The sequence below is a fragment of the Ambystoma mexicanum genome, chromosome 3q (genome assembly GCF_040938575.1).
Source record: "Ambystoma mexicanum isolate Mex_15411 chromosome 3q, UKY_AmexF1_1, whole genome shotgun sequence".
Lineage (NCBI taxonomy): Eukaryota > Metazoa > Chordata > Amphibia > Caudata > Ambystomatidae > Ambystoma > Ambystoma mexicanum.
In genome coordinates, this window is record NC_090926.1 from 142,851,062 (window position 1) to 142,865,249 (window position 14,188).

The 14,188-nt window shown below is 45.5% G+C and overlaps 1 protein-coding gene across 1 annotated transcript in view; it reads right to left on the reverse strand.

Moving 5' to 3' along the window:
* The window catches only part of ZNF740 (zinc finger protein 740), a 76,094-nt gene that overhangs the window by 16,714 nt on the left and 45,192 nt on the right, over nucleotides 1–14,188 (reverse strand). The gene's annotated exons all lie outside the window — the stretch shown is intronic.

Below are 14,188 nucleotides of genomic sequence, written 5' to 3' on the forward strand. Positions count from 1 at the left end.
AACCATAACATGCAACACTTGTTTAATTGCACGACAGCTCTATGTAACCTAATGGTCATTTAAGTGTCATCCGAGACATAGAACAAATATGAAACAAAGGAAAAATACCTTCAAAGACTATTCCAGTACTCTTGGAGCGCTGGATACCCACACCCTGAACAGAGCTGCTCTCGAGCTAGTTCCACGCTTTAAACAAAGTACAAACACATCTTAGTCCTTGCTCTCCCTGCTTTCTAACTGATTGAAAATTGCCTCCATTCACAGAATGTCAATAAGTGATAGCCTCACGGTCAGGCTAACACATCATGTCCGGGGGCGGTTCATGAGCCGTACTCAATATATACGCACAGTCCAAATGTACGAGTGGGGAGTATTGCTCCACTATCCTGATAATGTACAGTTTAGGGTACATTATCCCATATATCAAAATATACTTATTACAAACTCACCTGTAAAATACTGCATTTGTGTTTCTAATAGTGCCCAGATGCCCCTTGGTTCGGCGTGCTTTATATATGCCAAAACAAATAAAAAATAAATAGGATTTAGAGCAGTTTAAAATGTTTACGGAAACTACTCAAGTTCAAAATGCAGTGTCCAAGGAATGGAGTTTAGAATTCTACAGGAATTGTAAAGCACCTCAGCTAGGACAAAGCTAAGCAGTCATATAGGGGTTGGGGGGTGGGGTGCCGAGTTGGCACTTCTGCGTGTGCTTTTTCTAAAAGCAATTATTGCTCAGGACAAAAAGGACAAGCAGAAAGCCTCCGGTTAGAGGAAAAAGTAACTGTCAAAGTCATGCCTAGCTGTGAAAGTGCAGGGTGTGAAGATAGCAGCCCCCAGAAGCAAGGACCCTGTGCAATGTTGCTGTAGCCAAGAAAACCACCAAAAGAGAAACGTACCAGGTGCTCAGTGGCGCTTCATTCTGTGACAGCATGTTGTAAGGGCAGGTTAGCTTCATTGGTGGGTAAACCGACATCCCGCGTAGGTGGGAGTTCCAAGTTGGACATGTCCACTTTGGGGCAACTAGGAAAACTGTCAAGTGCTCCCGATGCATTCTGTCGATTACTCTGTTCAAGAGTGGTGTCTGAGGAAAAGTGTATGCAAGTATCCCTGACCAACTGATCCACAGTGTGTTTCCAGTGAGGACCCCTTTTGGGGGAACCTGGAAGCCCAAGTGTGGCATTTAGCATTTTCTTCTGCGGCAAACAGATATGTCTGTATGACGCAGTTGCGAGAACATGTCTACATAGTGCCCACTAGTGTTCGGGGAGTTAATCTGTGTTCCTGCTTAGTGTGTCTGCTAGGCAGTTGTGTTCCCCTGGAACGTGTTGTGACACGAGGAAAAGATCTCTCTGGAGGCTACATTTGAGTTAGTTTGTGCGGCACGCCTGGTTTGTTGATGTAAAACGTTTGTGATAAGGCGTACATTCTTCACTGCTAGATGATGCTGGAAAGCTTGTAGAACACTGGTAGCAACTCTAGGACATTGATGTGCTTTTTTGCTAGTGTGTGTGTCTACATGCTGTGCAGAGTATGGTGGCGGCAATGCGTCCCCAACCTGAAAGTGATGCGCCTCTTGGGATTGTAGCTTGCGTTGGCTCGCTGACAAAGGGTTTTCCTTTTAACATGTTCCCCTTTGTCCACCATTGAAGCACCAACATGAGTCTGCGAGACTGCCACTAGTTTGTTCCAATTCCCTTTCGCCTGCGACCACTGTTTCGTTAAACATTCCTGTATTGGACACGTGTGGCACAATATAGATGCAGGGTGCCATCATACCAAGAAGACACATTACTTTCCTGATGGTTATCCGACCAACTGTATAATATGGGATTTGCAGCTGAATGTTTTGGAGCCTTTTATTGGAGAGGGAAAACGTGAGCATCTTCTCTTCCAATTATTGCCCCTCGACCCCCCCCCCCCGCAACATCCCACCTTACCCCTATACATTTTTTATTAACTTTACCCCCCCCACCCACATTATATACATACACATATGTAGATGGACAAATGGGCATTTCAAGGGTATCATCCGCTGCTGTGCCAAACAGGGCCTTATTCTCAATAGACATATTAATAAACATGGCCCGAGTTTCAGGTTTTTAATCCTGAATTCCTGAGTCATGCGTGGTGTTTTAAGTGTCCCTTCAGCTACTACTAATCTGCAACATCAAATATACACATTTTTTAAATAAATGGTATTAGCAGTCTGACTTCAGATATGGTCTTAAATGTCAGACCGCAGGGGCTCATGGACTTGCTAACCTATTCTTCCACCTGATCCCATTGCACTCAAGTTGGCCATGAGGGTGGTATTATTGGTGATTAGCATTTGAAAAGCAGCTAATGTTGCCACTTTTTTCCTAAAAGCATAGATCTTTTTACATTCTTTGTCTGGAGGGGCCTCAGAAGTGGCTAGTCAGCCTTTTATGGTGTGGTAGTAATCACCAATGATGCACGTGTCAACTGCCTCTTAATAAAAAGAGGGTCTATTGGTATAAAGTGTTTCTCTAGGTGCGGGTTAACAGCCCTGGTTTGTACTCGAGTATAAATGAACAGCAATAACAGCCTTGTAACTGATTGCAACAGGATATACTGACCGACTTGTTTTTTCTCATTTAGAATGTTATCAACATAGTCTGTGTCCTCTTCGGAGATCAGCAGCCTTCTTTAGGAGGTAATTCTGTAGCAACTATTCATCAATGGGCAAGGGTGAAATAGGGTCATTGGTGACATCAACGGAAGGGACTGCATAATCCTTAAAGTCTGTCGGGATCATAGTCTAGAAAAACATCATCCTCCTCATCTGAATCTAGTTCAATAACGGATTCTTCATGAAGACCATGTGGCATCTAATCTAGGTGTTTTAGATGGAGGAGCTTCCTCATTCATTGTATATTTGTGGTTGATGGTTGAGTGGAGTTCCTTAAATCTCGGTGGATGTTGGGCAGAAGCTAACTACACAAATAGATTATGGAACTGTGCCTTGCAGAAACAAAAGATGCCTAACCTGCCCACATAACATTTCGGACACCATCAAAATACCCTACAAGGGGCAGGACAACAAAATTATGGGACTGTTAACATGCGCATCCAGCAACATTGTTTATTTGATTATGTGAATGAAATTTCCCGGGCGTGGGTACTATGTTGGGGAAACTAGGCAACCTCTACATAAACACATGGACCTTCATCGTCAAAATGTCAAGCGATGTACTAACGAGAGTGCAGTGAGTGAGCATTTATCAGAAGCTAATCAAAGCCTCAATCAAGAATGCTGTCCTCTGGGGTAATTTCAGGACTGAATGCAAAAAGACCCATGAATTCAAATGCATGAACATTTTCAATACCCTGGCAGGGGGATTGAACAGACATTGCAGTTTCATGAGTAACTAAACCAACTAACAGACTTTCAGTCTTTCTACTCAGAGATGCAGGGATCACAACAACCGGAGCTGAAACTTTCCATCATTCTTTCCAAAGCCATTCACAGACATGCAACTGGCACTGCACCAGCCCCATTAGCCTATCTAAAGCAATGAATTGTTGCCAGACTCCCTTCAACCCAGACCCATCTGCCCTCAAAATGGCCCAGCTGAAAATCTTACCAGAGACTGGTCAGTGCCCTTGTCCCCAAGTCAACCCCCACCCTGTCCTCTTGATTGTGATGCAACACAATCCCAATATGGTATTTGACACAAAGTTACCACCCTGGGCTCCATGGGTCACAGGCCCAACACAAACTAGCTTTATATCCCCTCTTTCAGACTACAAGAGACAAATGGCTGTTATGTTGATGATGGTGCTGCCACTGATATTGTAAAGGGACTGGCCTGACATACCAAGCTTTAACGGGACTGCACATACACTAACCGTCCCCATCTGCCTTCCTGAGAGCCCTCGAACAGGGTGGGCTGTTTATTTTATTTCCCCCTGCTCTACAGTTTCACTGAACCCCGCCTCACCTAACAGTCTACCATTTTGACAACTAAAGTATATATATATATATATATATATATATATATATATACACACACACACACACACACACACACACACAACCTTGTTAAAAAGGGACATTATGGTTAAGTTCCACTAGCGAAAACCTATGAAATTCAATGGAAAAATGTTACAGGGACCTTCTGGTTCCAGGTAAAACCGAAAAAACCCTGAAATTCGACACTTATGGTAAGCTAAGCATCCATAACTTGTGTCACCAGTGTACACTGCAAGGACTAACACCCATGACATCAAAGATGCCATCACAAATCTCATTCATGACATCACTGATGACATCATATGTGCATTTACTTTTAATAGGAATCCTCCACAAGGGATTGTTATTGTAATGGTGGCAGAAAATTATCAAAGATTATTGGAAGAACTATCATGAGATAAGTAGGAATGCATTGCTATATACACCATTGCATTACACACTTCTTCACTGTACATAAAGGAACTTGTGTGCAAACGTCGCCATTGTCTGCACCATGCCTCGTGAAGTGTAACCTGCAAAATCTTCCCATGTTCCACAGTGAAATCACAAATGCATTTGTTTTAGGGTGTCGGGGACTGTGAAACATGTAAGAAGTAGCTACCATTGCCTTTATAACTACATAATTGCACTACTGCACAGAAACCATAAAGACACCGCAATACATACAAACAGGACTATATACAATGGAATTAAAGTAAGCTAAGAAGGAACAATAAACTGTTCATAACATTATCTTTATGCACAGAAACCAGTGCTGTTTTACGCTTTCCTCTTCCCCTATATGTATATCACATTATGTGAGTGAACCGTAAGGAAAGTAGTGCAAGAACATGAGAAAGGTGCCGTAAACAAATACAGAACCTTTTGAATTGTGTGTTCCTGACTGTTAGTGAAGAAAAGCACCTGCCCTACTTATGGTAGTGAACAAAACAGATGGAGCCCCACATGTGATGGCATCTTTGATGTCATGGGTGTTAGTCCTTGCAGCGCACACTAGGGGCACGAGTTATGGTTGCTTAGCTTACTATAACTGTCGAATCTCGGGAGGTTTTCGGTTTGATCTGTAACCATAACGTCCCTGTAACAACTTTTTTCCATTGAATTTCATTGGTTTTTGCTACTGCAACTTAACCATAACATCCCTTTAACAAGGTTTTGTTAGTGAATTTCATAGGTTTTTAGTAGGGCACTTTAAGCATAACGTTGCTTTACGGTAGTTCAGTAAAGAGAAAAGTTTTTTAGTAACATATATAGACTTCAACTGGTTGGCGTATGTGCAATTAGATGGCAAGTATCTGTAGGAGTCCATTAGTGTCTGCATGTCCACATCTTGAAATGCACTTTTAAGTAGTTGTAGAAGCACACGTGCATTTATGTTCCACACCTAGACCCATGCATGGGTCATGCAGTGTATGCTAATAACACTGCCCCGTCGCCAGTCCTACGTATTCATGCAGTAGGCTACCACATTTAAAGTATTGCTGTCCACTTCATGGGAGGCTCTGCAAACTTAGCAATGTGTGACTAAAATATTTCTAACTGTATAACGGCCACTGCTAAACAAAGAACAGCAACCAGCACTGACGTGGGCATGTTAAATGTGGCATTACTTAGATGTATCTGCTGCTTTTCTTTCCATGACCCATGAAACTGATACATTGTGTGTGCACTGAGCAGTGAGACGGAAAGTACGAACAGGTCACCTGCCGGTTAGACAGGTGAAGAAAAGATGTAACTGCAAGTGGGACCCACTTGTAATAATGTAATAAGGCTGCAAAATTGCAAAGCTGGTGCACCTTCCGCACGCACATACTAGTGCATGTAAAGGCAAGTCAGGAAACAGCAAAATATGCAGAACTCACACAAGCTTACTGGTGGTTGGAAAAGCACTGCATGTGCATGGGTTGCACAGAATAAATGGCTTTGTGGCATAGGTAAAGAAGCTGTGGTTGGCGTTGTTATAAACATTCTTGTATTCCACAATGTATGTTTATACGCAAATGGTACCGCTAACAGTAATGGCGTAGCATAAAGTGTTTGTACTGCATGTGACGACAACTCAAATTGAAGGACAAAGAAGCAGTGGGCTTGCTACCGCCTTTCAAAGAATGCAGTTGGGTACTTTCATGTACAGCATTTGCCACATCTGCTGCGGGCAATAAGAGGGGCATTCCTGTATGGCAGCGGAGCTGTAAAACAACCTTTCCAAAGCAAATGCTGCGCTACAGACACTTACCTGGCAAAGGGCATTGTATTGTACATGTAGTGCAATGCGCTGCTGTGCATAGAGAAGGTACTTGGAAGTGCATTGCAGCGGTCGTTACAGGAGCATTACAATGAGTACCGCCTATGTAGGTGATGGCCACCCATTAATTCGGTCTCCCGGCACGCCCCCTATAATATCTAGGCAGGTGCTGACCCTTCTGTACCAGACTTTTCTTCTGTGGCGTGTATGAGAACACAATAAATAAAGATGCACCAGGGAATTAAAAAAGGTAAGCAAAGAAAGCACCTTTCAGAAATGAACAACGGAATTGCCAATGCACGCATGCAGGGCGGGAGGCGTTGCATTGTGGAGAACACTGTAGTCGGTTAGGAAGGAGTGCACTGTACAAATAGATTTCTTTACGTTTTGCAGAGCGTTTTGAAGACAGTCGCAGCGCAACACTTAGAAAATATCACTACTTGCAAGAAAGGCACCAAGCCAATTTAGATGGGGTGTGCAGAAATCAAGATAGCTGGCACAGTAAGTTGAATGTTGGAGGTAGGGAAAAGTACTCCTGCTTTGAAACGTCATAATGGCATGGGTGAAGTATGCCAATGGAACATGACAGAGAAATGCACAAATACACTTCTCTGCAATGTAACGCACTGTTTCCATTGACGGACCAAATAGAAAATGATGCTGCCACATCGGTAGATGCAAACTGGGATAGAAAGTTATGCAAGAGATCGGAAAGAAACACATGAACTGGGCAAGTGCCTCCATCGCAAACGGCACTGGAACTGTGCAATGTTCCCTGCACAATGAACAACAATATGTCGGCATGTTTGCGTATCTCACACACAAACCAAAATCATGCACTTACATTGTACCTAGTCCATAGCAGTACACATGTACATCATAGATTGGTAAATGAGTACCGAGTTCAGTGTTTTGCATTCACTTTTACTGAATGCATGTCGGCATACCCCGAAATCGTCACGCTGTGCCTCGTAAAACACACCCATAACGGCACCCTCTGCATTTCTGTGAACAAATGCAGAGTGTAGCTCCGTCGGGTCATACACACCACACCCACAAACTTCATTGCCCAATCCCGTAACCTCTGCAGTACCATTCTATGGGTTTCATCTGCAACCAGGGTATGTACCACGTGCCACCCTGCAACTATTGCGATATTTGCGGACTTTTCATGCTGCACATGCACGGGAGTGGGGGAATAACTTTGTACCAGGGGAACGCACAGTGTTGGGTGTGGTGGCTCTTAAAAGAACCTTTGTTTTTATGTGTGTGTTTTTTCTTTTTTAAAGGTGCTTCCCTAGAAACACTTTCTTTGCGGTTTTGATATGTGAATGTGTGTTTTGAACTGCAGCTCGCAATCTTATAGTAGGGTCTTCAGTGCAGTCTGTAGATTGTGCACAAACACTTCATTGCCACTGGCTGACAAAGACATGCCATTTCCCTTCCGTGCTTGTATCTGGAAGCAATGTTTTCATTCTCACAGGAGAACATCACAGCAGCACCCAAGAAGTCACACACTGTTGATGAGACCCCTTCCGACCTCTGGCTGCGGACAGGAAGCACTGGAATAATGCCAGGCGATTCTCGGCAGTATATATGAGAAAAGCACCTTGGAAGTGGGAAAAATTTGCTGCACTGCTTTCATCAAAATCTTCAGTTGACCGAACATGAGAACAAGGCAAGAAACCCAAAAAGAAGCCTCCAAAATGCACAATCACAACATGTACAGTTGCCAAAGATGCCACGCATCAACATTCTAGAAGCAGTCCCCCGACAGCACGATTCCATACCTCTTCACAAAACATCCACACCCTCCAAACCTAAATTGCTCGACAAGTATTCTTGGAGGGCATACACGCACAGATCTTCCACAAAATAATCAACAACGAAAACTGTGTGCCTTGCCAGGTTCCCAGCCGCAGTATACAAAGTTCTGGAAAAGTGAATGCCTCCCTTTCCTGTGACGCACACCCAGAGCACCCGATTGGTCATAGTCCCATTTCCATTGGAAAACATGGTAAGAATGACAAAATGTGGCACGTGCCTGTTGTCAATCACTGAGAAGGAGGCGCCCTGGTGAAGCAGGACTTCTTTGCCCTATTTGTGCTCTTTTTTGTAACGTACACCCCAAGCACCTCATTGGCCAAAAGGGCATAGGCCCATTTCTATTGGCCAGCATGCCCACAAATGCAGAATGTGGCACGTGCCTTTCTCCAAGTACTGCCATGGCCGCGCCCCAGTATAGTCGGAGGAGTCCTTCCTATTGGCACGCGTTGCTCTGATGCACATCCTGACCAGCACATGATACGCGAACATGGTGAGGAGCATCGAATGTGGCACGTGCGAGTCCCCAAGTACGTTGAGGGCCGTTCCCCAGTGCAGCAGGAGTCCCTCTTCCTATTGCCGCACATCCTAAGCAACTCATAGGACAATCCCTGTTCCATTTTCGTGGCCGCCACCCACAAAATCCATGCATGTGACTCGTGCTGCGTGCGGCCGCGGGGGAATAACTCGCATCCAGGGCGGAGTATGTAGTAAGGGGCGACTCAAGACTTTTTTTTTTTTTTTTTAAGATCCTTCTACAAAAACACCTTTGTTTTCAGGAGCTTTTGAGTTTTCTCTGATCACTGTTGCAGAAGAACATTGCACGAGCGGACAAAAAAGTGTGCATGCTTCTGTTGATGCGACACCTTCCTGCGTCTGGCTTTGCACAACATCCATGAGCAGTATTGCGGTATTGTAGATGAGAGAAGCACCTTGGCGGCGGGAAAAAGCGTCTTCACGACACCCAGCAACCTCTGCAGTCTACGGGACAAATGTAAGCAAGGCAGGTAACCCATATGCATGCCGCCGTAAGAAATTACGGCAACATCTACTACTGGAAAAGTGGCAACGGCTTTGCAAAGTGCATGCATATCGACAAAATGGCTCATACACATCGTTCCACAATGCGTCCACTCCTTCCAAACCAAAATTGCCATTCAATGTATGGGGAAAAAGGAAAAGAAATTGGGGCACCCCTCCTATAACCCCCCCCCCCCACACACACGAAAACTCGCCCAACTTGGAGAAAAAATTTCAGAGCCGCCCATATACTTTTTTTTGCAAAGTTTGGAGAGTATTCGTCCAGGGGGAGCGAAGTTATAAGCCGCCAAAAGTAATACATTGCTCACTGTAATCACATTTCTAATGCTGGTATCCGATTACATTCACATTCTGTGGAAGCTGCTGAGTATTACAGTTGTTGTTTTCGAAACTCTAAAAGGATGTGCCAGTAATACTATCCCTAGAATGACGTCCACTGTACCCATGATCCCTCACGCGTCGAGGTCCCTCAGATTGTATTTTTTCTGACAGGAGGTGTAGCGCGAGTACAGTTCTATCCAAGCAAATACCTATCAGACAAAGCTCATAAGCATCCATGCGCCTTCTCTCCGAGGGGAGGAAGGGTGGGTCGCATATGAATCTAAGCAGATACAAGCATCGGAAATACGATTAGAGTGAATAATGTATCCCTTCTGAGGCTTGTGGAATCTGCTTTGATCACATGCTGTGCATAGATTAGTGAGCAGTGAAAGAAGGAGGAGGGACGTGAGAAGGTTTATGAGCGAATAAGTGTCTTAGAACCGCTTGTCCCACTTGTGTATCTGTCTTGGAATGGGTGTCAATGCAGAAGTGCTGAGTGAAGGTATGTATAGAGTAGCTGCTTTGCAAATACTGTCTAAAGGAACGTTTGCAATGAAACCCAGCGTGGCTCCAGTACCTCTTATGGAGTGGGCCCTGGCGTAAAAGGCGGTGTCTTATTTGAAAGGGAATAGCACAGTTGGATACATCTGACTATCCACCTTGAGATGGCGTTTTTAGAGACACGATCTCCTTCTCTGCCTGCCGCCATGGAGACAAACAGCTGATCTGTTTTTCTTAGCGGTCTGGTCTTGTCTACATAGTAGAGGACCGCCCTCCTCACATCTAGTGTGTGGAGTTTTACCTCAGCAGAGCTTTTGGGTTCTTGGAAGAAAGCCAGTAGCTCAATAGACTGGTTAACATGGAATTTAGAAATTAGCTTAGCTGAAAACCTAGGGTGAGTTCGTAAAACCAGTCCTTATGTATAGTAAAGAAAGGATACTGCACCGACAGAGCTTGGATTTCACTGACCCTTCTTATGGAAGTGATGGCTACTAAGAAGGCAGTTTTATAAGTCAAATGTCAGACTAGATTTGTGCATAGGCTCAAAGGGGGGCCCATGAGCTTAGTAAGCACCACAATAAGGTCCCAACCTGGTGGTGGGTTAGAAATTGGAGGGTGGAGGCTCTTTATCCCTTCCATAAATGCTTTGACAACTGCCACTTTCCACCATGGCACCCTGACACTTTGTTCTGGGAAGTGGTGTAGGCTGATCAAGCTGCCAGATGCACTTTAAGTGAGTTAAACACTAAACCTGCATTCAATAGGTGGAGCATATAGGTGACAACGTTAGGAGTACAATCAACTGGGTTGATTTGCTTATTCTGGCACCAAATAACGAATCGTTTCCATTTGTCATAGTAACAGTTTCTTGTGTTAGGTTTTCTTGATTCTTTCAAGATATCCATACATCTCTGGGGTAAATTGAGATGTCCGAACTCTGACTTCAGGAGCCATGCTGCCAAGTTCATAGAGTTGGGCTGAGGATGCACTGTTAGCCCCTCGTGCTGGGAGAGTAGGTTTTACCAGCACAGGAGCTTGATGGGGTCGCACACCGCCAGTTTGCATAGGTGTGGATACCATGGTTGTCTCCCCACATAGGAGCAACTAGGATGAGCGTCATCAGTTCCCGGTGGATCTTGTTCACCACTTTCCTCATCAGAGGGGTTGGTGAAAAAGCATAGGCAAACATCCCTGACCAATTCATCCATAGGGTGTTCCCCTTGGAGCCTGGTTGGGGAAACCTGGACGCGAAGTCTGGGCATTGACGATTTTCGCTTGCGGCGAATAGGTCTACAGTTGGAAAACCTGTAACGCTCACCTGACTCCCACGGAGGCGCTCACCTGACTCCCACGGAGGCGCTGGCCTGGTTCGCACTGCTGTGACCTCTTCTAAGGTGATGCGCAGGGTTGGGAAGACGGACTGGACCGGGCCCCCAAATCTGGCTTGTCTGGCTCGCAGAAGTATCCTTCAGGAGGCGAAAATAGGGGTAATGTGGGGTAATGCAATCAGCCTCCCACTTTCCCCTCTCACCCTCCTCGAAACCCTTCTGTGATTCCTCGTAGCGTCTCACCTTAGGGTCTGGAAGGACGAGCTCTCCATCCTGCTTCTGATGCAGGGGCGCGTTGGTATCCAGTTACTTCACTGGATTTTTGGATTGGTGAGAACCAAACTTGCTTGGCTTCCAGGTAAGTTTTTTGATGAGGTTCCCCTTGTGTCCATGCATTAATGTACTAATGCTAGTGTATTTTTCCCCATAGGGGCCGGGGTACGGAATGCCGGGGAACAGGCACCGACCCGAGATGAGAGGTGAAATCCTTGTAGAAATCAGGTAAGTCTTTAATGAGCGTTTTTTGGTAATGTCTTTTCATTCGCTCATTAACGCCAATGTCTTTTTCCCCTTAGGGGCCGGGGTCCGGAAATGCCAGGATGCGGCGCGGACCCGAAATGAAGAGGGAATGAATCAACAGGTAAGTCTTAACATGGAGATTTAGCTTTCCTTATTACCTTCTCTCTCTCACCTTTTGTTCTGGTCTTTTTCTCCCTAGGCGCTGGGGGGTGACTGCGAATCCGGATGATCGCTGCTGAACATGGAGGCGCCCTGTAAAGTTGAGTAGAATGCGGCGCTGCAGCGATCGACGCGATGAGCATTTAAATAAAAGTCTTCCTTTTCAGGATTGTCGGCGAGATGTCTCCGGGATGCGGATTTAGCAGGTAAGGACTTTTCCTTCTTCTGTTCTCTTCTTCTCTTCCTTTGCAGGTGATCCAGGATGCTGGCAGGCGTGGCAGAAGTCAGGATGCAGGAGCAGACACGGTGAGCGTCCAGCTGCTAGATGCAGAACAACGCGAAGCACGTGTGGCTGTTCGGGTGGGGTTTAAATAGCCTTGGAAGAAGTTCCAGGTATGTATCCTTGCTCCAATCAGGTATGTATCCTTCCTCCAATCAGGTATGTATCCTTTCCTGACCACGCCCGGATGGTAAATTAGTCCCACAGGTAAAGTAGTTCCTTTCAGGCCTCAAGGAGGCCGGGATCCTGCAGCATGGTCTGCATCAGGTAAGTGCACCCAAGCACTTCCATAATGAGCCTGGCGCCTACGGCGCCAGGACACTGTCCAAAGGGCCCCTACATGGGGTTGCTGGGTCCTTCCTTGGGGACTGGATGTCCGCTTTCGGGGACGCAGGGCTTGAACCAGCTCCCCGGGAGCGGGCATCATGACAAAACCCCACAGGGTGAAGAGGTGTTCTACAACCTCTTCGTGTAGACGCCACCCGTATTCTTCTGGCAGGGGGTCTTTGCTCAGAGAGTCTGCTAGAGTGTGGAGTTGAGATGCCAGGAACATCTTCCTTCTGAGTGCCCATCTCCAGATTTTTTGTGCAAGTCTGGATAGATTTGGAGAGTGGTCCCCCCTCCCGTTTGTTGATATAAAACATTGCTGTGGTGCTGTCCGTTAGGATCTGTACCAACAGACTTGTTAAATGGGGTTCAAATGCTTGGAGGGCTTTGAACACTGCTAAAAGTTCTAGCACGATGATGTGGTTCTGAGCCATAGAGTGAGACCACAGGTCTGAGCTGTGTGGTGAAGGTAGTGCGCCCCCCACCCACCTCGCTAGTGAGGCATCTTTTGTGACCACTGCTTGTATCTGTGGATCGTAGAAGGGTTCCCCCCCATGGTCAGATTCTCTCTCGGACACCAGTGAAGATTTTGTAGTAGTGTTGGCGAAACAACCACTAGATTGTCTCACTGACCGCTTGTCTGAGACCATTGTTTCACCAACCACTCTTGTATGGGACGCAGGCGCGCGTGGGGAACCAGGTAAATGCAAGATGCCATCATGCCCATTAAGCAGACCTTCCAGGATTTTGCGGCATGAAATGCCAAATTTTGCGGCACAAACCTTTATTTATTGCGGCATTTTTGCGGGACATTTTGTATTAACTGGCGGGTGTAAGATTGGCACATTGCAGGTAATAGGCAGAGTGCAAGGCTAGAAGAGAGCCAGGGTATCATTATTATGTATCTTTTGTATTAATTTAATAGGAAGAGCCCAGATGTCTCTGGCTTGGCAGAACAGTGTTTGATTTGGCTACATTTCTGGTTTAATGTTCATGCCTATTTAATAGTATTAACTAGATTGCTCATTATCAATTGTAATGCTGAAAATATTCCCCTTCTATGTTCTCCAATCCCCCAAACACCCACACACACCTCACCAACTCTCCATCACAATTTACATTCCTTAACCTCTCACTCTGTCATACAAATACTCACGTGCTATGTCACACTGTCAAGTCACAATTTGCACTGCCCTGCCACACTCCAAATCATACTCCCAACTCACACCTTACACTCTACAATTCTGCCCTCAATATACAGTCCTTCATTCTTTTGTGCTGCTTCTGCATCTTGCATCTTTTCTCCCATTCTATCACATTCTTCCCTCATCCTTTTTCCCAATCTGCAGCTCACCGTCTCTTTCTGGCCAACCGCTTCCTCTACTTTCTGTACCTCTGCTCGCTCTCAGATTTCACATCTCACCCATCACTCTCCCTCTCTCTCATAGTGTAACCATTTTTTTATTTTTTTTTTTAAATGTAGATTTTGACCCAGTTCCTCAAAGGATGGAGCATTTAAAAAAAGAACGGAGGATATGCTATTTTTAGACAACCCATTTTTGGAAATGAGCAGGTCCCCTTATTCTCAAAGGTGACCGGCGCATTTCCACAGGCTTGAGCTGTAGCGCAAATTGTGCGCTGGCAGC